We start from the raw sequence: 17,436 nt of genomic DNA on the forward strand, positions 1-17,436 counted from the left end.
GCTGGCCTTACGGCTTTTGGACTTTTTGACCGGCGGGCAGCAAAGGATCAGGATAAGCGGACTCTGACCGGGCGCACGCCATGCATCTCTTGGCATCTCCACAAGGTGGCGTACTGTCACCGATTCTCTTCTTAATTTCTATAAGGGAGCGTTGAAGTGCTCAGGCTAATTGCATTGTGGTTATAAGCGCAGAAGACACACTTCTCCTCGCCCTGCTCTCAAGCTCGGAGTATGACGACAGCCATGTGCTTCGTGAGTTTGTTGCGTGGTGTGATGGAGCTGGGCCGCAATGAAATATCTCTAAAACGCTTTGAGATGGTGAGGGTGTCTGGCGATTTAGAACAAAAACGCTGAAACCTGCGTATACTCACCACACGAGGGCCCACCAAGCAGAGGAGCGTAAATGTCGCAAGCCAAAAATATGGAGCGCTTCACGGATTTGCGTGTCATCCTTTCGCAGGGGCCATGCTAATCTTCTCTGTATCGATCCAATTTTAGTATATGTGCCGCCGTGGCGAGCACAAGGCTGCTGGTCCGCTCGAGGTATCTGTACCCCTCGGGTTCCTGCGAGCTCTCGCCAAGGTGGTAGGGCCCAGCGAGCCAAGGCTGCAGTCAGTTAAGGAAACGAACGGCACTTGGATCATTCTACCGAGGGGAGCTGTCTGTTGATTTGTCTTGACCATCTGACACAATGCATCCTATTATTTTAGCAGAAGAACTTTCAAACAAATGCAGTGCCAGTCACGGGCTGACCTTACGGCTTTTGGACTTTTCGACCGGCGGGCAGCAAAGGGTCAGGATAAGCGGACTCTGACCGGGTGCACGCCATGCATCTCTTGGCATCTCCACAAGGTGGCGTACTGTCACCGATTCTCTTCTTAATTTCTATAAGGGAGCGTTGAAGTGCTCAGGCTAATTGCCATGTGTTTATAAGCGCAGAAGACACACTTCTCCTCGCCCTGCTCTCAAGCTCGGAGTATGACGACAGCCATGTGCTTCGTGAGTTTGTCGCGTGGTGTGATGGAGCTGGGCCGCAATGAAATATCTCTAAAACGTTTTGAGATGGTGAGGGTGTCTGGCGATTTAGAACAAAAACGCTCCCACGCTGAAACCTGCGTATACTTACCACACGAGGGCCCACCGAGCAGAGGAGCGCAAATGTCGCAAGCCAAAAATATGGAGAGCTTCACGGATTTGCGTGTCATCCTTTCGCAGGGGCCATGCTAATCTTCTCTGTATCGATCCAATTTTAGTATATGTGCCGCCGTGGCGAGCACAAGACTGCTGGCCCGCTCGAGGTATCTGTACCCCTCGGGTCCCTGCGAGCTCTCGCCAAGGTGGTAGGGCCCAGCGAGCCAAAGCTGCAGTCAGTTAAGGAAACGAACGGCACTTGGATCATTCTACCGAGGGGAGCTGTCTGTTGATTTGTCTTGACCATCTGACACAATGCATCCTATTATTTTAGCAGAAGAACTTTCAAACAAATGCAATGCCAGTCACGGGCTGGCCTTACGGCTTTTGGACTTTTCGACTGGCGGGCAGCAAAGGGTCAGGATAAGCGGACTCTGACCGGGCGCACGCCATGCATCTCTTGGCATCTCCACAAGGTGGCGTAGTGTCACCAATTCTCTTCTTAATTTTTACAAGGGAGCGTTGAAGTGCTCAGGCTAATTGCATTGTGGTTATAAGCGCAGAAGACACACTTCTCCTCGCCCTGCTCTCAAGCTCGGAGTATGACGACAGCCATGTGCTTCGTGAGTTTGTCGCGTGGTGTGATGGAGCTGGGCCGCAATGAAATATCTCTAAAACGTTTTGAGATGGTGAGGGTGTCTGGCGATTTAGAACAAAAACGCTCCCACGCTGAAACCTGCGTATACTTACCACACGAGGGCCCACCGAGCAGAGGAGCGCAAATGTCGCAAGCCAAAAATATGGAGAGCTTCACGGATTTGCGTGTCATCCTTTCGCAGGGGCCATGCTAATCTTCTCTGTATCGATCCAATTTTAGTATATGTGCCGCCGTGGCGAGCACAAGACTGCTGGCCCGCTCGAGGTATCTGTACCCCTCGGGTCCCTGCGAGCTCTCGCCAAGGTGGTAGGGCCCAGCGAGCCAAAGCTGCAGTCAGTTAAGGAAACGAACGGCACTTGGATCATTCTACCGAGGGGAGCTGTCTGTTGATTTGTCTTGACCATCTGACACAATGCATCCTATTATTTTAGCAGAAGAACTTTCAAACAAATGCAATGCCAGTCACGGGCTGGCCTTACGGCTTTTGGACTTTTCGACTGGCGGGCAGCAAAGGGTCAGGATAAGCGGACTCTGACCGGGCGCACGCCATGCATCTCTTGGCATCTCCACAAGGTGGCGTAGTGTCACCAATTCTCTTCTTAATTTTTACAAGGGAGCGTTGAAGTGCTCAGGCTAATTGCATTGTGGTTATAAGCGCAGAAGACACACTTCTCCTCGCCCTGCTCTCAAGCTAGGAGTATGACGACAGCCATGTGCTTCGTGAGTTTGTCGCGTGGTGTGATGGAGCTGGGCCGCAATGAAATATCTCTAAAACGCTTTGAGATGGTGAGGGTGTGTGGCGATTTAGAACAAAAACACTCCCACGCTGAAACCTGCGTATACTTACCACACGAGGGCCCACCGAGCAGAGGAGCGCAATTGTCGCAAGCCAAAAATATGGAGCGCTTCACGGATTTACGTGTCATCCTTTCGCAGGGGCCATGCTAATCTTCTCTGTATCGATCCAATTTTAGTATATGTGCCGCCGTGGCGAGCACAAGACTGCTGGTCCGCTCGAGGTATCTGTACCCCTCGGGTCCCTGCGAGCTCTCGCCAAGGTGGTAGGGCCCAGCGAGCCAAAGCTGCAGTCAGTTAAGGAAACGAACGGTACTTGGATCATTCTACCGAGGGGAGCTGTCTGTTGATTTGTCTTGACCATCTGACACAATGCATCCTATTATTTTAGCAGAAGAACTTTCAAACAAATGCAATGCCAGTCACGGGCTGGCCTTGGCTTTTGGACTTTTCGACCGGCGGGCAGCAAAGGGTCAGGATAAGCGGACTCAGACCGGGCGCACACCATGCATCTCTTGGCATCTCCACAAGGTGGCGTACTGTCACCGATTCTCTTCTTAATTTCTATAAGGGAGCGTTGAAGTGCTCAGGCTAATTGCATTGTGGTTATAAGCGCAGAAGACACACTTCTCCTCGCCCTGCTCTCAAGCTCGGAGTATGACGACAGCCATGTGCTTCGTGAGTTTGTTGCGTGGTGTGATGGAGCTGGGCCGCAATGAAATATCTCTAAAACGCTTTGAGATGGTGAGGGTGTCTGGCGATTTAGAACAAAAACGCTGAAACCTGCGTATACTCACCACACGAGGGCCCACCAAGCAGAGGAGCGTAAATGTCGCAAGCCAAAAATATGGAGCGCTTCACGGATTTGTGTGTCATCCTTTCGCAGGGGCCATGCTAATCTTCTCTGTATCGATCCAATTTTAGTATATGTGCCGCCGTGGCGAGCACAAGGCTGCTGGTCCGCTCGAGGTATCTGTACCCCTCGGGTTCCTGCGAGCTCTCGCCAAGGTGGTAGGGCCCAGCGAGCCAAGGCTGCAGTCAGTTAAGGAAACGAACGGCACTTGGATCATTCTACCGAGGGGAGCTGTCTGTTGATTTGTCTTGACCATCTGACACAATGCATCCTATTATTTTAGCAGAAGAACTTTCAAACAAATGCAGTGCCAGTCACGGGCTGACCTTACGGCTTTTGGACTTTTCGACCGGCGGGCAGCAAAGGGTCAGGATAAGCGGACTCTGACCGGGTGCACGCCATGCATCTCTTGGCATCTCCACAAGGTGGCGTACTGTCACCGATTCTCTTCTTAATTTCTATAAGGGAGCGTTGAAGTGCTCAGGCTAATTGCCATGTGTTTATAAGCGCAGAAGACACACTTCTCCTCGCCCTGCTCTCAAGCTCGGAGTATGACGACAGCCATGTGCTTCGTGAGTTTGTCGCGTGGTGTGATGGAGCTGGGCCGCAATGAAATATCTCTAAAACGTTTTGAGATGGTGAGGGTGTCTGGCGATTTAGAACAAAAACGCTCCCACGCTGAAACCTGCGTATACTTACCACACGAGGGCCCACCGAGCAGAGGAGCGCAAATGTCGCAAGCCAAAAATATGGAGCGCTTCACGGATTTGCGTGTCATCCTTTCGCAGGGGCCATGCTAATCTTCTCTGTATCGATCCAATTTTAGTATATGTGCCGCCGTGGCGAGCACAAGACTGCTGGCCCGCTCGAGGTATCTGTACCCCTCGGGTCCCTGCGAGCTCTCGCCAAGGTGGTAGGGCCCAGCGAGCCAAAGCTGCAGTCAGTTAAGGAAACGAACGGCACTTGGATCATTCTACCGAGGGGAGCTGTCTGTTGATTTGTCTTGACCATCTGACACAATGCATCCTATTATTTTAGCAGAAGAACTTTCAAACAAATGCAATGCCAGTCACGGGCTGGCCTTACGGCTTTTGGACTTTTCGACTGGCGGGCAGCAAAGGGTCAGGATAAGCGGACTCTGACCGGGCGCACGCCATGCAACTCTTGGCATCTCCACAAGGTGGCGTAGTGTCACCAATTCTCTTCTTAATTTTTACAAGGGAGCGTTGAAGTGCTCAGGCTAATTGCATTGTGGTTATAAGCGCAGAAGACACACTTCTCCTCGCCCTGCTCTCAAGCTAGGAGTATGACGACAGCCATGTGCTTCGTGAGTTTGTCGCGTGGTGTGATGGAGCTGGGCCGCAATGAAATATCTCTAAAACGCTTTGAGATGGTGAGGGTGTGTGGCGATTTAGAACAAAAACACTCCCACGCTGAAACCTGCGTATACTTACCACACGAGGGCCCACCGAGCAGAGGAGCGCAATTGTCGCAAGCCAAAAATATGGAGCGCTTCACGGATTTGCGTGTCATCCTTTCGCAGGGGCCATGCTAATCTTCTCTGTATCGATCCAATTTTAGTATATGTGCCGCCGTGGCGAGCACAAGACTGCTGGTCCACTCGAGGTATCTGTACCCCTCGGGTCCCTGCGAGCTCTCGCCAAGGTGGTAGGGCCCAGCGAGCCAAAGCTGCAGTCAGTTAAGGAAACGAACGGTACTTGGATCATTCTACCGAGGGGAGCTGTCTGTTGATTTGTCTTGACCATCTGACACAATGCATCCTATTATTTTAGCAGAAGAACTTTCAAACAAATGCAATGCCAGTCACGGGCTGGCCTTGGCTTTTGGACTTTTCGACCGGCGGGCAGCAAAGGGTCAGGATAAGCGGACTCAGACCGGGCGCACGCCATGCATCTCTTGGCATCTCCACAAGGTGGCGTACTGTCACCGATTATCTTCTTAATTTCTATAAGGGAGCGTTGAAGTGCTCAGGCTAAATGCATTGTGGTTATAAGCGCAGAAGACACACTTCTCCTCGCCCTGCTCTCAAGCTCGGAGTATGACGACAGCCATGTGCTTCGTGAGTTTGTCGCGTGGTGTGATGGAGCTGGGCCGCTATGAAATATCTCTAAAACGCTTTGAGATGGTGAGGGTGTCTGGCGATTTAGAACAAAAACGCTCCCACGCTGAAACCTGCGTATCCTTACCACACGAGGGCCCACCGAGCAGAGGAGCGCAAATGTCGCAAGCCAAAAATATGGAGCGCTTCACGGATTTGCGTGTCATCCTTTCGCAGGGGCCATGCTAATCTTCTCTGTATCGATCCAATTTTAGTATATGTGCCGCCGTGGCGAGCACAAGACTGCTAGCCCGCTCGAGGTATCTGTACACCTCGGGTCCCTGCGAGCTCTCGCCAAGGTGGTAGGGCCCAGCGAGCCAAAGCTGCAGTCAGTTAAGGAAACGAACGGCACTTGGATCATTCTACCGAGGGGAGCTGTCTGTTGATTTGTCTTGACCATCTGACACAATGCATCTTATTATTTTAGCAGAAGAACTTTCAAACAAATGCAATGCCAGTCACGGGCTGGCCTTACGGCTTTTGGACTTTTCGACCGGCGGCCAGCAAAGGGTCAGGATAAGCGGACTCTGACCGGGCGCACGCCATGCATCTCTTGGCATCTCCACAAGGTGGCGTAGTGTCACCAAGTCTCTTCTTAATTTCTATAAGGGAGCGTTGAAGTGCTCAGGCTAATTGCATTGTGGTTATAAGCGAAGAAGACACACTTCTCCTCGCCCTGCTCTCAAGCTCGGAGTATGACGACAGCCATGTGCTTCGTGAGTTTGTCGCGTGGTGTGATGGAGCTGGGCCGCTATGAAATATCTCTAAAACGCTTTGAGATGGTGAGGGTGTCTGGCGATTTAGAACAAAAACGCTCCCACGCTGAAACCTGCGTATACTTACCACACGAGGGCCCACCGAGCAGAGGAGCGCAAATGTCGCAAGCCAAAAATATGGAGCGCTTCACGGATTTGCGTGTCATCCTTTCGCAGGGGCCATGCTAATCTTCTCTGTATCGATCCAATTTTAGTATATGTGCCGCCGTGGCGAGCACAAGACTGCTGGCCCGCTCGAGGTATCTGTACACCTCGGGTCCCTGCGAGCTCTCGCCAAGGTGGTAGGGCCCAGCGAGCCAAAGCTGCAGTCAGTTAAGGAAACGAACGGCACTTGGATCATTCTACCGAGGGGAGCTGTCTGTTGATTTGTCTTGACCATCTGACACAATGCATCCTATTATTTTAGCAGAAAAACTTTCAAACAAATGCAATGCCAGTCACGGGCTGGCCTTACGGCTTTTGGACTTTTTGACCGGCGGGCAGCAAAGGATCAGGATAAGCGGACTCTGACCGGGCGCACGCCATGCATCTCTTGGCATCTCCACAAGGTGGCGTACTGTCACCGATTCTCTTCTTAATTTCTATAAGGGAGCGTTGAAGTGCTCAGGCTAATTGCATTGTGGTTATAAGCGCAGAAGACACACTTCTCCTCGCCCTGCTCTCAAGCTCGGAGTATGACGACAGCCATGTGCTTCGTGAGTTTGTTGCGTGGTGTGATGGAGCTGGGCCGCAATGAAATATCTCTAAAACGCTTTGAGATGGTGAGGGTGTCTGGCGATTTAGAACAAAAACGCTGAAACCTGCGTATACTCACCACACGAGGGCCCACCAAGCAGAGGAGCGTAAATGTCGCAAGCCAAAAATATGGAGCGCTTCACGGATTTGCGTGTCATCCTTTCGCAGGGGCCATGCTAATCTTCTCTGTATCGATCCAATTTTAGTATATGTGCCGCCGTGGCGAGCACAAGGCTGCTGGTCCGCTCGAGGTATCTGTACCCCTCGGGTCCCTGCGAGCTCTCGCCAAGGTGGTAGGGCCCAGCGAGCCAAAGCTGCAGTCAGTTAAGGAAACGAACGGCACTTGGATCATTCTACCGAGGGGAGCTGTCTGTTGATTTGTCTTGACCATCTGACACAATGCATCCTATTATTTTAGCAGAAGAACTTTCAAACAAATGCAATGCCAGTCACGGGCTGGCCTTACGGCTTTTGGACTTTTCGACCGGCGGGCAGCAAAGGGTCAGGATAAGCGGACTCTGACCGGGCGCACGCCATGCATCTCTTGGCATCTCCACAAGGTGGCGTAGTGTCACCAATTCTCTTCTTAATTTCTATAAGGGAGCGTTGAAGTGCTCAGGCTAATTGCATTGTGGTTATAAGCGCAGAAGACACACTTCTCCTCGCCCTGCTCTCAAGCTCGGAGTATGACGACAGCCAAGTGCTTTGTGAGTTTGTCGCGTGGTGTGATGGAGCTGGGCCGCAATGAAATATCTCTAAAACGCTTTGAGATGGTGAGGGTGTGTGGCGATTTAGAACAAAAACACTCCCACGCTGAAACCTGCGTATACTTACCACACGAGGGCCCACCGAGCAGAGGAGCGCAATTGTCGCAAGCCAAAAATATGGAGCTCTTCACGGATTTGCGTGTCATCCTTTCGCAGGGGCCATGCTAATCTTCTCTGTATCGATCCAATTTTAGTATATGTGCCGCCGTGGCAAGCACAAGACTGCTGGTCCTCTCGAGGTATCTGTACACCTCGGGTTCCTGCGAGCTCTCGCCAAGGTGGTAGGGCCCAGCGAGCCAAGGCTGCAGTCAGTTAAGGAAACGAACGGCACTTGGATCATTCTACCGAGGGGAGCTGTCTGTTGATTTGTCTTGACCATCTGACACAATGCATCCTATTATTTTAGCAGAAGAACTTTCAAACAAATGCAGTGCCAGTCACGGGCTGGCCTTACGGCTTTTGGACTTTTCGACCGGCGGGCAGCAAAGGGTCAGGATAAGCGGACTCTGACCGGGCGCACGCCATGCATCTCTTGGCATCTCCACAAGGTGGCGTACTGTCACCGATTCTCTTCTTAATTTCTATGAGGGAGCGTTGAAGTGCTCAGGCTAATTGCATTGTGGTTATAAGCGCAGAAGACACACTTCTCCTCGCCCTGCTCTCAAGCTCGGAGTATGACGACAGCCATGTGCTTCGTGAGTTTGTCGCATGGTGTGATGGAGCTGGGCTGCAATGAAATATCTCTAAAACGCTTTGAGATGGTGAGGGTGTCTGGCGATTTAGAACAAAAACGCTCCCACGCTGAAACCTGCATATACTTACCACACGAGGGCCCACCGAGCAGAGGAGCGCAAATGTCGCAAGCCAAAAATATGGAGCGCTTCACGGATTTGCGTGTCATCCTTTCGCAGGGGCCATGCTAATCTACTCTGTATCGATCCAATTTTAGTATATGTGCCGCCGTGGCGAGCAGAAGATTGCTGGCCCGCTCGAGGTATCTGTACCCCTCTGGTCCCTGCGAGCTCTCGCCAAGGTGGTAGGGCCCATCGAGCTAAAGCTGCAGTCAGTTAAGGAAACGAACGGCACTTGGATCATTCTACCGAGGGGAGCTGTCTGTTGATTTGTCTTGACCATCTGACACAATGCATCCTATTATTTTAGCAGAAGAACTTTCAAACAAATGCAATGCCAGTCACGGGCTGGCCTTACGGCTTTTGGACGTTTCGACCGGCGGGCAGCAAAGGGTCAGGATAAGCGGACTCTGACCGGGCGCACGCCATGCATCTCTTGGCATCTCCACAAGGTGGCGTAGTGTCACCAATTCTCTTCTTAATTACTATAAGGAAGCGTTGAAGTGCTCAGGCTAATTGCATTGTGGTTATAAGCGCAGAAGACACACTTCTCCTCGCCCTGCTCTCAAGCTCGGAGTATGACGACAGCCATGTGCTTCGTGAGTTTGTCGCGTGGTGTGATGGAGCTGGGCCGCAATGAAATATCTCTAAAACGCTTTGAGATGGTGAGGGTGTGTGGCGATTTAGAACAAAAACGCTCCCACGCTGAAACCTGCGTATACTTACCACACGAGGGCCCACCGAGCAGAGGAGCGCAATTGTAGCAAGCCAAAAATATGGAGCGCTTCACGGATTTGCGTGTCATCCTTTCGCAGGGGCCATGCTAATCTTCTCTGTATCGATCCAATTTTAGTATATGTGCCGCCGTGGCGAGCACAAGCCGGCTGGCCCGCTCGAGGTATCTGTACACCTCGGGTCCCTGCGAGCTCTCGCCAAGGTGGTAGGGCCCAGCGAGCCAAAGCTGCAGTCAGTTAAGGAAACGAACGGCACTTGGATCATTCTACCGAGGGGAGCTGTCTGTTGATTTGTCTTGACCATCTGACACAATGCATCCTATTATTTTAGCAGAAGAACATTCAAACAAATGCAATGCCAGTCACGGGCTGGCCTTACGGCTTTTGGACGTTTCGACCGGCGGGCAGCAAAGGGTCAGGATAAGCGGACTCTGACCGGGCGCACGCCATGCATCTCTTGGCATCTCCACAAGGTGGCGTAGTGTCACCAATTCTCTTCTTAATTTCTATAAGGAAGCGTTGAAGTGCTCAGGCTAATTGCATTGTGGTTATAAGCGCAGAAGACACACTTCTCCTCGCCCTGCTCTCAAGCTCGTAGTATGACGACAGCCATGTGCTTCGTGAGTTTGTCGCGTGGTGTGATGGAGCTGGGCCGCAATGAAATATCTCTAAAATGCTTTGAGATGGTGAGGGTGTCTGGCGATTTAGAACAAAAACGCTCCCACGCTGAAACCTGCGTATACTTACCACACGAGGGCCCACCGAGCAGAGGAGCGCAAATGTCGCAAGCCAAAAATATGGAGCGCTTCAAGGATTTGGGTGTCATCCTTTCGCAGGGGCCATGCTAATCTTCTCTGTATCGATCCAATTTTAGTATATGTGCCGCCGTGGCGAGCACAAGACTGCTGGCCCGCTCGAGGTATATGTAGCCCTCGGGTCCCTGCGAGCTCTCGCCAAGGCGGTAGGGCCCAGCGAGCCAAAGCTGCAGTCAGTTAAGGAAACGAACGGCACTTGGATCATTCTACCGAGGGGAGCTGTCTGTTAATTTGTCTTGACCATCTGACACAATGCATCTTATTATTTTAGCAGAAGAACTTTCAAACAAATGCAGTGCCAGTCACGGGCTGGCCTTACGGCTTTTGGACTTTAGACCGGTGGCCAGCAAAGGGTCAGGATAAGCGGACTCTGACCGGGCGCACGCCATGCATCTCTTGGCATCTCCACAAGGTGGCGTAGTGTCACCAATTCTCTTCTTAATTTCTATAAGGGAGCGTTGAAGTGCTCAGGCTAATTGCATTGTGGTTATAAGCGCAGAAGACACACTTCTCCTCACCCTGCTCTCAAGCTCGGAGTATGACGACAGCCATGTGCTTCGTGAGTTTGTCGCGTGGTGTGATGGAGCTGGGCCGCAATGAAATATCTCTAAAACGCTTTGAGATGGTGAGGGTGTGTGGCGATTTAGAACAAAAACACTCCCACGCTGAAACCTGCGTATACTTACCACACGAGGGCCCACCGAGCAGAGGAGCGCAATTGTCGCAAGCCAAAAATATGGAGCGCTTCACGGATTTGCGTGTCATCCTTTCGCAGGGGCCATGCTAATCTTCTCTGTATCGATCCAATTTTAGTATATGTGCCGCCGTGGCGAGCACAAGACTGCTGGCCCGCTCGAGGTATCTGTACCCCTCGGGTCCCTGCGAGCTCTCGCCAAGGTGGTAGGGCCCAGCGAGCCAAAGCTGCAGTCAGTTAAGGAAACGAACGGCACTTGGATCATTCTACCGAGGGGAGCTGTCTGTTGATTTGTCTTGACCATCTGACACAATGCATCCTATTATTTTAGCAGAAGAACTTTCAAACAAATGCAATGCCAGTCACGGGCTGGCCTTGGCTTTTGGACTTTTCGACCGGCGGGCAGCAAAGGGTCAGGATAAGCGGACTCTGACCGGGCGCACGCCATGCATCTCTTGGCATCTCCACAAGGTGGCGTACTGTCACCGATTATCTTCTTAATTTCTATAAGGGAGCGTTGAAGTGCTCAGGCTAATTGCATTGTGGTTATAAGCGCAGAAGACACACTTCTCCTCGCCCTGCTCTCAAGCTCGGAGTATGACGACAGACATGTGCTTCGTGAGTTTGTCGCGTGGTGTGATGGAGCTGGGCCGCTATGAAATATCTCTAAAACGCTTTGAGATGGTGAGGGTGTCTGGCGATTTAGAACAAAACGCTCCCACGCTGAAACCTGCGTATACTTACCACACGAGGGCCCACCGAGCAGAGGAGCGAAAATGTCGCAAGCCAAAAATATGGAGCGCTTCACGGATTTGCGTGTCATCCTTTCGCAGGGGCCATGCTAATCTTCTCTGTATCGATCCAATTTTAGTATATGTGCCGCCGTGGCGAGCACAAGACTGCTGGCCCGCTCGAGGTATCTGTACACCTCGGGTCCCTGCGAGCTCTCGCCAAGGTGGTAGGGCCCAGCGAGCCAAAGCTGCAGTCAGTTAAGGAAACGAACGGCACTTGGATCATTCTACCGAGGGGAGCTGTCTGTTGATTTGTCTTGACCATCTGACACAATGCATCCTATTATTTTAGCAGAAGAACATTCAAACAAATGCAATGCCAGTCACGGGCTGGCCTTACGGCTTTTGGACGTTTCGACCGGCGGGCAGCAAAGGGTCAGGATAAGCGGACTCTGACCGGGCGCACGCCATGCATCTCTTGGCATCTCCACAAGGTGGCGTAGTGTCACCAATTCTCTTCTTAATTTCTATAAGGAAGCGTTGAAGTGCTCAGGCTAATTGCATTGTGGTTATAAGCGCAGAAGACACACTTCTCCTCGCCCTGCTCTCAAGCTCGTAGTATGACGACAGCCATGTGCTTCGTGAGTTTGTCGCGTGGTGTGATGGAGCTGGGCCGCAATGAAATATCTCTAAAATGCTTTGAGATGGTGAGGGTGTCTGGCGATTTAGAACAAAAACGCTCCCACGCTGAAACCTGCGTATACTTACCACACGAGGGCCCACCGAGCAGAGGAGCGCAAATGTCGCAAGCCAAAAATATGGAGCGCTTCAAGGATTTGGGTGTCATCCTTTCGCAGGGGCCATGCTAATCTTCTCTGTATCGATCCAATTTTAGTATATGTGCCGCCGTGGCGAGCACAAGACTGCTGGCCCGCTCGAGGTATATGTAGCCCTCGGGTCCCTGCGAGCTCTCGCCAAGGCGGTAGGGCCCAGCGAGCCAAAGCTGCAGTCAGTTAAGGAAACGAACGGCACTTGGATCATTCTACCGAGGGGAGCTGTCTGTTAATTTGTCTTGACCATCTGACACAATGCATCTTATTATTTTAGCAGAAGAACTTTCAAACAAATGCAGTGCCAGTCACGGGCTGGCCTTACGGCTTTTGGACTTTAGACCGGTGGCCAGCAAAGGGTCAGGATAAGCGGACTCTGACCGGGCGCACGCCATGCATCTCTTGGCATCTCCACAAGGTGGCGTAGTGTCACCAATTCTCTTCTTAATTTCTATAAGGGAGCGTTGAAGTGCTCAGGCTAATTGCATTGTGGTTATAAGCGCAGAAGACACACTTCTCCTCGCCCTGCTCTCAAGCTCGGAGTATGACGACAGCCATGTGCTTCGTGAGTTTGTCGCGTGGTGTGATGGAGCTGGGCCGCAATGAAATATCTCTAAAACGCTTTGAGATGGTGAGGGTGTGTGGCGATTTAGAACAAAAACACTCCCACGCTGAAACCTGCGTATACTTACCACACGAGGGCCCACCGAGCAGAGGAGCGCAATTGTCGCAAGCCAAAAATATGGAGCGCTTCACGGATTTGCGTGTCATCCTTTCGCAGGGGCCATGCTAATCTTCTCTGTATCGATCCAATTTTAGTATATGTGCCGCCGTGGCGAGCACAAGACTGCTGGCCCGCTCGAGGTATCTGTACCCCTCGGGTCCCTGCGAGCTCTCGCCAAGGTGGTAGGGCCCAGCGAGCCAAAGCTGCAGTCAGTTAAGGAAACGAACGGCACTTGGATCATTCTACCGAGGGGAGCTGTCTGTTGATTTGTCTTGACCATCTGACACAATGCATCCTATTATTTTAGCAGAAGAACTTTCAAACAAATGCAATGCCAGTCACGGGCTGGCCTTGGCTTTTGGACTTTTCGACCGGCGGGCAGCAAAGGGTCAGGATAAGCGGACTCTGACCGGGCGCACGCCATGCATCTCTTGGCATCTCCACAAGGTGGCGTACTGTCACCGATTATCTTCTTAATTTCTATAAGGGAGCGTTGAAGTGCTCAGGCTAATTGCATTGTGGTTATAAGCGCAGAAGACACACTTCTCCTCGCCCTGCTCTCAAGCTCGGAGTATGACGACAGACATGTGCTTCGTGAGTTTGTCGCGTGGTGTGATGGAGCTGGGCCGCTATGAAATATCTCTAAAACGCTTTGAGATGGTGAGGGTGTCTGGCGATTTAGAACAAAACGCTCCCACGCTGAAACCTGCGTATACTTACCACACGAGGGCCCACCGAGCAGAGGAGCGAAAATGTCGCAAGCCAAAAATATGGAGCGCTTCACGGATTTGCGTGTCATCCTTTCGCAGGGGCCATGCTAATCTTCTCTGTATCGATCCAATTTTAGTATATGTGCCGCCGTGGCGAGCACAAGACTGCTGGCCCGCTCGAGGTATCTGTACACCTCGGGTCCCTGCGAGCTCTCGCCAAGGTGGTAGGGCCCAGCGAGCCAAAGCTGCAGTCAGTTAAGGAAACGAACGGCACTTGGATCATTCTACCGAGGGGAGCTGTCTGTTGATTTGTCTTGACCATCTGACACAATGCATCCTATTATTTTAGCAGAAAAACTTTCAAACAAATGCAATGCCAGTCACGGGCTGGCCTTACGGCTTTTGGACTTTTTGACCGGCGGGCAGCAAAGGATCAGGATAAGCGGACTCTGACCGGGCGCACGCCATGCATCTCTTGGCATCTCCACAAGGTGGCGTACTGTCACCGATTCTCTTCTTAATTTCTATAAGGGAGCGTTGAAGTGCTCAGGCTAATTGCATTGTGGTTATAAGCGCAGAAGACACACTTCTCCTCGCCCTGCTCTCAAGCTCGGAGTATGACGACAGCCATGTGCTTCGTGAGTTTGTTGCGTGGTGTGATGGAGCTGGGCCGCAATGAAATATCTCTAAAACGCTTTGAGATGGTGAGGGTGTCTGGCGATTTAGAACAAAAACGCTGAAACCTGCGTATACTCACCACACGAGGGCCCACCAAGCAGAGGAGCGTAAATGTCGCAAGCCAAAAATATGGAGCGCTTCACGGATTTGCGTGTCATCCTTTCGCAGGGGCCATGCTAATCTTCTCTGTATCGATCCAATTTTAGTATATGTGCCGCCGTGGCGAGCACAAGGCTGCTGGTCCGCTCGAGGTATCTGTACCCCTCGGGTTCCTGCGAGCTCTCGCCAAGGTGGTAGGGCCCAGCGAGCCAAGGCTGCAGTCAGTTAAGGAAACGAACGGCACTTGGATCATTCTACCGAGGGGAGCTGTCTGTTGATTTGTCTTGACCATCTGACACAATGCATCCTATTATTTTAGCAGAAGAACTTTCAAACAAATGCAGTGCCAGTCACGGGCTGACCTTACGGCTTTTGGACTTTTCGACCGGCGGGCAGCAAAGGGTCAGGATAAGCGGACTCTGACCGGGTGCACGCCATGCATCTCTTGGCATCTCCACAAGGTGGCGTACTGTCACCGATTCTCTTCTTAATTTCTATAAGGGAGCGTTGAAGTGCTCAGGCTAATTGCCATGTGTTTATAAGCGCAGAAGACACACTTCTCCTCGCCCTGCTCTCAAGCTCGGAGTATGACGACAGCCATGTGCTTCGTGAGTTTGTCGCGTGGTGTGATGGAGCTGGGCCGCAATGAAATATCTCTAAAACGTTTTGAGATGGTGAGGGTGTCTGGCGATTTAGAACAAAAACGCTCCCACGCTGAAACCTGCGTATACTTACCACACGAGGGCCCACCGAGCAGAGGAGCGCAAATGTCGCAAGCCAAAAATATGGAGAGCTTCACGGATTTGCGTGTCATCCTTTCGCAGGGGCCATGCTAATCTTCTCTGTATCGATCCAATTTTAGTATATGTGCCGCCGTGGCGAGCACAAGACTGCTGGCCCGCTCGAGGTATCTGTACCCCTCGGGTCCCTGCGAGCTCTCGCCAAGGTGGTAGGGCCCAGCGAGCCAAAGCTGCAGTCAGTTAAGGAAACGAACGGCACTTGGATCATTCTACCGAGGGGAGCTGTCTGTTGATTTGTCTTGACCATCTGACACAATGCATCCTATTATTTTAGCAGAAGAACTTTCAAACAAATGCAATGCCAGTCACGGGCTGGCCTTACGGCTTTTGGACTTTTCGACTGGCGGGCAGCAAAGGGTCAGGATAAGCGGACTCTGACCGGGCGCACGCCATGCATCTCTTGGCATCTCCACAAGGTGGCGTAGTGTCACCAATTCTCTTCTTAATTTTTACAAGGGAGCGTTGAAGTGCTCAGGCTAATTGCATTGTGGTTATAAGCGCAGAAGACACACTTCTCCTCGCCCTGCTCTCAAGCTCGGAGTATGACGACAGCCATGTGCTTCGTGAGTTTGTCGCGTGGTGTGATGGAGCTGGGCCGCAATGAAATATCTCTAAAACGTTTTGAGATGGTGAGGGTGTCTGGCGATTTAGAACAAAAACGCTCCCACGCTGAAACCTGCGTATACTTACCACACGAGGGCCCACCGAGCAGAGGAGCGCAAATGTCGCAAGCCAAAAATATGGAGAGCTTCACGGATTTGCGTGTCATCCTTTCGCAGGGGCCATGCTAATCTTCTCTGTATCGATCCAATTTTAGTATATGTGCCGCCGTGGCGAGCACAAGACTGCTGGCCCGCTCGAGGTATCTGTACCCCTCGGGTCCCTGCGAGCTCTCGCCAAGGTGGTAGGGCCCAGCGAGCCAAAGCTGCAGTCAGTTAAGGAAACGAACGGCACTTGGATCATTCTACCGAGGGGAGCTGTCTGTTGATTTGTCTTGACCATCTGACACAATGCATCCTATTATTTTAGCAGAAGAACTTTCAAACAAATGCAATGCCAGTCACGGGCTGGCCTTACGGCTTTTGGACTTTTCGACTGGCGGGCAGCAAAGGGTCAGGATAAGCGGACTCTGACCGGGCGCACGCCATGCATCTCTTGGCATCTCCACAAGGTGGCGTAGTGTCACCAATTCTCTTCTTAATTTTTACAAGGGAGCGTTGAAGTGCTCAGGCTAATTGCATTGTGGTTATAAGCGCAGAAGACACACTTCTCCTCGCCCTGCTCTCAAGCTAGGAGTATGACGACAGCCATGTGCTTCGTGAGTTTGTCGCGTGGTGTGATGGAGCTGGGCCGCAATGAAATATCTCTAAAACGCTTTGAGATGGTGAGGGTGTGTGGCGATTTAGAACAAAAACACTCCCACGCTGAAACCTGCGTATACTTACCACACGAGGGCCCACCGAGCAGAGGAGCGCAATTGTCGCAAGCCAAAAATATGGAGCGCTTCACGGATTTACGTGTCATCCTTTCGCAGGGGCCATGCTAATCTTCTCTGTATCGATCCAATTTTAGTATATGTGCCGCCGTGGCGAGCACAAGACTGCTGGTCCGCTCGAGGTATCTGTACCCCTCGGGTCCCTGCGAGCTCTCGCCAAGGTGGTAGGGCCCAGCGAGCCAAAGCTGCAGTCAGTTAAGGAAACGAACGGTACTTGGATCATTCTACCGAGGGGAGCTGTCTGTTGATTTGTCTTGACCATCTGACACAATGCATCCTATTATTTTAGCAGAAGAACTTTCAAACAAATGCAATGCCAGTCACGGGCTGGCCTTGGCTTTTGGACTTTTCGACCGGCGGGCAGCAAAGGGTCAGGATAAGCGGACTCAGACCGGGCGCACACCATGCATCTCTTGGCATCTCCACAAGGTGGCGTACTGT

General features: G+C 51.8%; 23 non-coding genes across 23 annotated transcripts; all 23 read right to left on the minus strand.

Annotated features, from left to right (window-relative positions):
* Positions 1-415: 415 nt before the first annotated feature.
* LOC141285872 (U6 spliceosomal RNA) lies at positions 416-522 on the minus strand. The gene has a single exon (XR_012338997.1). It is a non-coding gene; the product is annotated as a U6 spliceosomal RNA (small nuclear RNA).
* A 648-nt stretch (positions 523-1,170) lies between these two features.
* Positions 1,171-1,277, minus strand: LOC141286062 (U6 spliceosomal RNA). The gene has a single exon (XR_012339186.1). It is a non-coding gene; the product is annotated as a U6 spliceosomal RNA (small nuclear RNA).
* Positions 1,278-1,925: 648 nt separating this feature from the next.
* Positions 1,926-2,032, minus strand: LOC141286063 (U6 spliceosomal RNA). Its single transcript, XR_012339187.1, has one exon. It is a non-coding gene; the product is annotated as a U6 spliceosomal RNA (small nuclear RNA).
* Positions 2,033-2,680: 648 nt separating this feature from the next.
* LOC141285788 (U6 spliceosomal RNA) lies at positions 2,681-2,787 on the minus strand. The gene has a single exon (XR_012338913.1). It is a non-coding gene; the product is annotated as a U6 spliceosomal RNA (small nuclear RNA).
* A 638-nt stretch (positions 2,788-3,425) lies between these two features.
* On the minus strand, positions 3,426-3,532 carry LOC141286068 (U6 spliceosomal RNA). Its single transcript, XR_012339191.1, has one exon. It is a non-coding gene; the product is annotated as a U6 spliceosomal RNA (small nuclear RNA).
* A 648-nt stretch (positions 3,533-4,180) lies between these two features.
* Positions 4,181-4,287, minus strand: LOC141285873 (U6 spliceosomal RNA). Its single transcript, XR_012338998.1, has one exon. It is a non-coding gene; the product is annotated as a U6 spliceosomal RNA (small nuclear RNA).
* A 648-nt stretch (positions 4,288-4,935) lies between these two features.
* Positions 4,936-5,042, minus strand: LOC141285874 (U6 spliceosomal RNA). Its single transcript, XR_012338999.1, has one exon. It is a non-coding gene; the product is annotated as a U6 spliceosomal RNA (small nuclear RNA).
* A 646-nt stretch (positions 5,043-5,688) lies between these two features.
* LOC141285875 (U6 spliceosomal RNA) lies at positions 5,689-5,795 on the minus strand. Its single transcript, XR_012339000.1, has one exon. It is a non-coding gene; the product is annotated as a U6 spliceosomal RNA (small nuclear RNA).
* Positions 5,796-6,443: 648 nt separating this feature from the next.
* LOC141285876 (U6 spliceosomal RNA) lies at positions 6,444-6,550 on the minus strand. The gene has a single exon (XR_012339001.1). It is a non-coding gene; the product is annotated as a U6 spliceosomal RNA (small nuclear RNA).
* A 640-nt stretch (positions 6,551-7,190) lies between these two features.
* LOC141285877 (U6 spliceosomal RNA) lies at positions 7,191-7,297 on the minus strand. Its single transcript, XR_012339002.1, has one exon. It is a non-coding gene; the product is annotated as a U6 spliceosomal RNA (small nuclear RNA).
* A 648-nt stretch (positions 7,298-7,945) lies between these two features.
* LOC141285783 (U6 spliceosomal RNA) lies at positions 7,946-8,052 on the minus strand. The gene has a single exon (XR_012338907.1). It is a non-coding gene; the product is annotated as a U6 spliceosomal RNA (small nuclear RNA).
* Positions 8,053-8,700: 648 nt separating this feature from the next.
* Positions 8,701-8,803, minus strand: LOC141285572 (U6 spliceosomal RNA). The gene has a single exon (XR_012338697.1). It is a non-coding gene; the product is annotated as a U6 spliceosomal RNA (small nuclear RNA).
* A 652-nt stretch (positions 8,804-9,455) lies between these two features.
* LOC141285879 (U6 spliceosomal RNA) lies at positions 9,456-9,562 on the minus strand. The gene has a single exon (XR_012339003.1). It is a non-coding gene; the product is annotated as a U6 spliceosomal RNA (small nuclear RNA).
* A 648-nt stretch (positions 9,563-10,210) lies between these two features.
* On the minus strand, positions 10,211-10,317 carry LOC141285502 (U6 spliceosomal RNA). Its single transcript, XR_012338631.1, has one exon. It is a non-coding gene; the product is annotated as a U6 spliceosomal RNA (small nuclear RNA).
* A 647-nt stretch (positions 10,318-10,964) lies between these two features.
* On the minus strand, positions 10,965-11,071 carry LOC141285880 (U6 spliceosomal RNA). The gene has a single exon (XR_012339004.1). It is a non-coding gene; the product is annotated as a U6 spliceosomal RNA (small nuclear RNA).
* A 645-nt stretch (positions 11,072-11,716) lies between these two features.
* On the minus strand, positions 11,717-11,823 carry LOC141285881 (U6 spliceosomal RNA). Its single transcript, XR_012339005.1, has one exon. It is a non-coding gene; the product is annotated as a U6 spliceosomal RNA (small nuclear RNA).
* A 648-nt stretch (positions 11,824-12,471) lies between these two features.
* On the minus strand, positions 12,472-12,578 carry LOC141285504 (U6 spliceosomal RNA). The gene has a single exon (XR_012338632.1). It is a non-coding gene; the product is annotated as a U6 spliceosomal RNA (small nuclear RNA).
* Positions 12,579-13,225: 647 nt separating this feature from the next.
* LOC141285883 (U6 spliceosomal RNA) lies at positions 13,226-13,332 on the minus strand. The gene has a single exon (XR_012339008.1). It is a non-coding gene; the product is annotated as a U6 spliceosomal RNA (small nuclear RNA).
* A 645-nt stretch (positions 13,333-13,977) lies between these two features.
* On the minus strand, positions 13,978-14,084 carry LOC141285884 (U6 spliceosomal RNA). Its single transcript, XR_012339009.1, has one exon. It is a non-coding gene; the product is annotated as a U6 spliceosomal RNA (small nuclear RNA).
* Positions 14,085-14,724: 640 nt separating this feature from the next.
* LOC141285885 (U6 spliceosomal RNA) lies at positions 14,725-14,831 on the minus strand. Its single transcript, XR_012339010.1, has one exon. It is a non-coding gene; the product is annotated as a U6 spliceosomal RNA (small nuclear RNA).
* Positions 14,832-15,479: 648 nt separating this feature from the next.
* On the minus strand, positions 15,480-15,586 carry LOC141286065 (U6 spliceosomal RNA). Its single transcript, XR_012339189.1, has one exon. It is a non-coding gene; the product is annotated as a U6 spliceosomal RNA (small nuclear RNA).
* A 648-nt stretch (positions 15,587-16,234) lies between these two features.
* LOC141286067 (U6 spliceosomal RNA) lies at positions 16,235-16,341 on the minus strand. Its single transcript, XR_012339190.1, has one exon. It is a non-coding gene; the product is annotated as a U6 spliceosomal RNA (small nuclear RNA).
* A 648-nt stretch (positions 16,342-16,989) lies between these two features.
* Positions 16,990-17,096, minus strand: LOC141285789 (U6 spliceosomal RNA). The gene has a single exon (XR_012338914.1). It is a non-coding gene; the product is annotated as a U6 spliceosomal RNA (small nuclear RNA).
* Between the last annotated feature and the right edge of the window lie 340 nt (positions 17,097-17,436).

Source organism: Garra rufa, chromosome 14 (genome assembly GCF_049309525.1).
Source record: "Garra rufa chromosome 14, GarRuf1.0, whole genome shotgun sequence".
In the NCBI taxonomy this organism is placed as follows: Eukaryota; Metazoa; Chordata; class Actinopteri; order Cypriniformes; family Cyprinidae; genus Garra; species Garra rufa.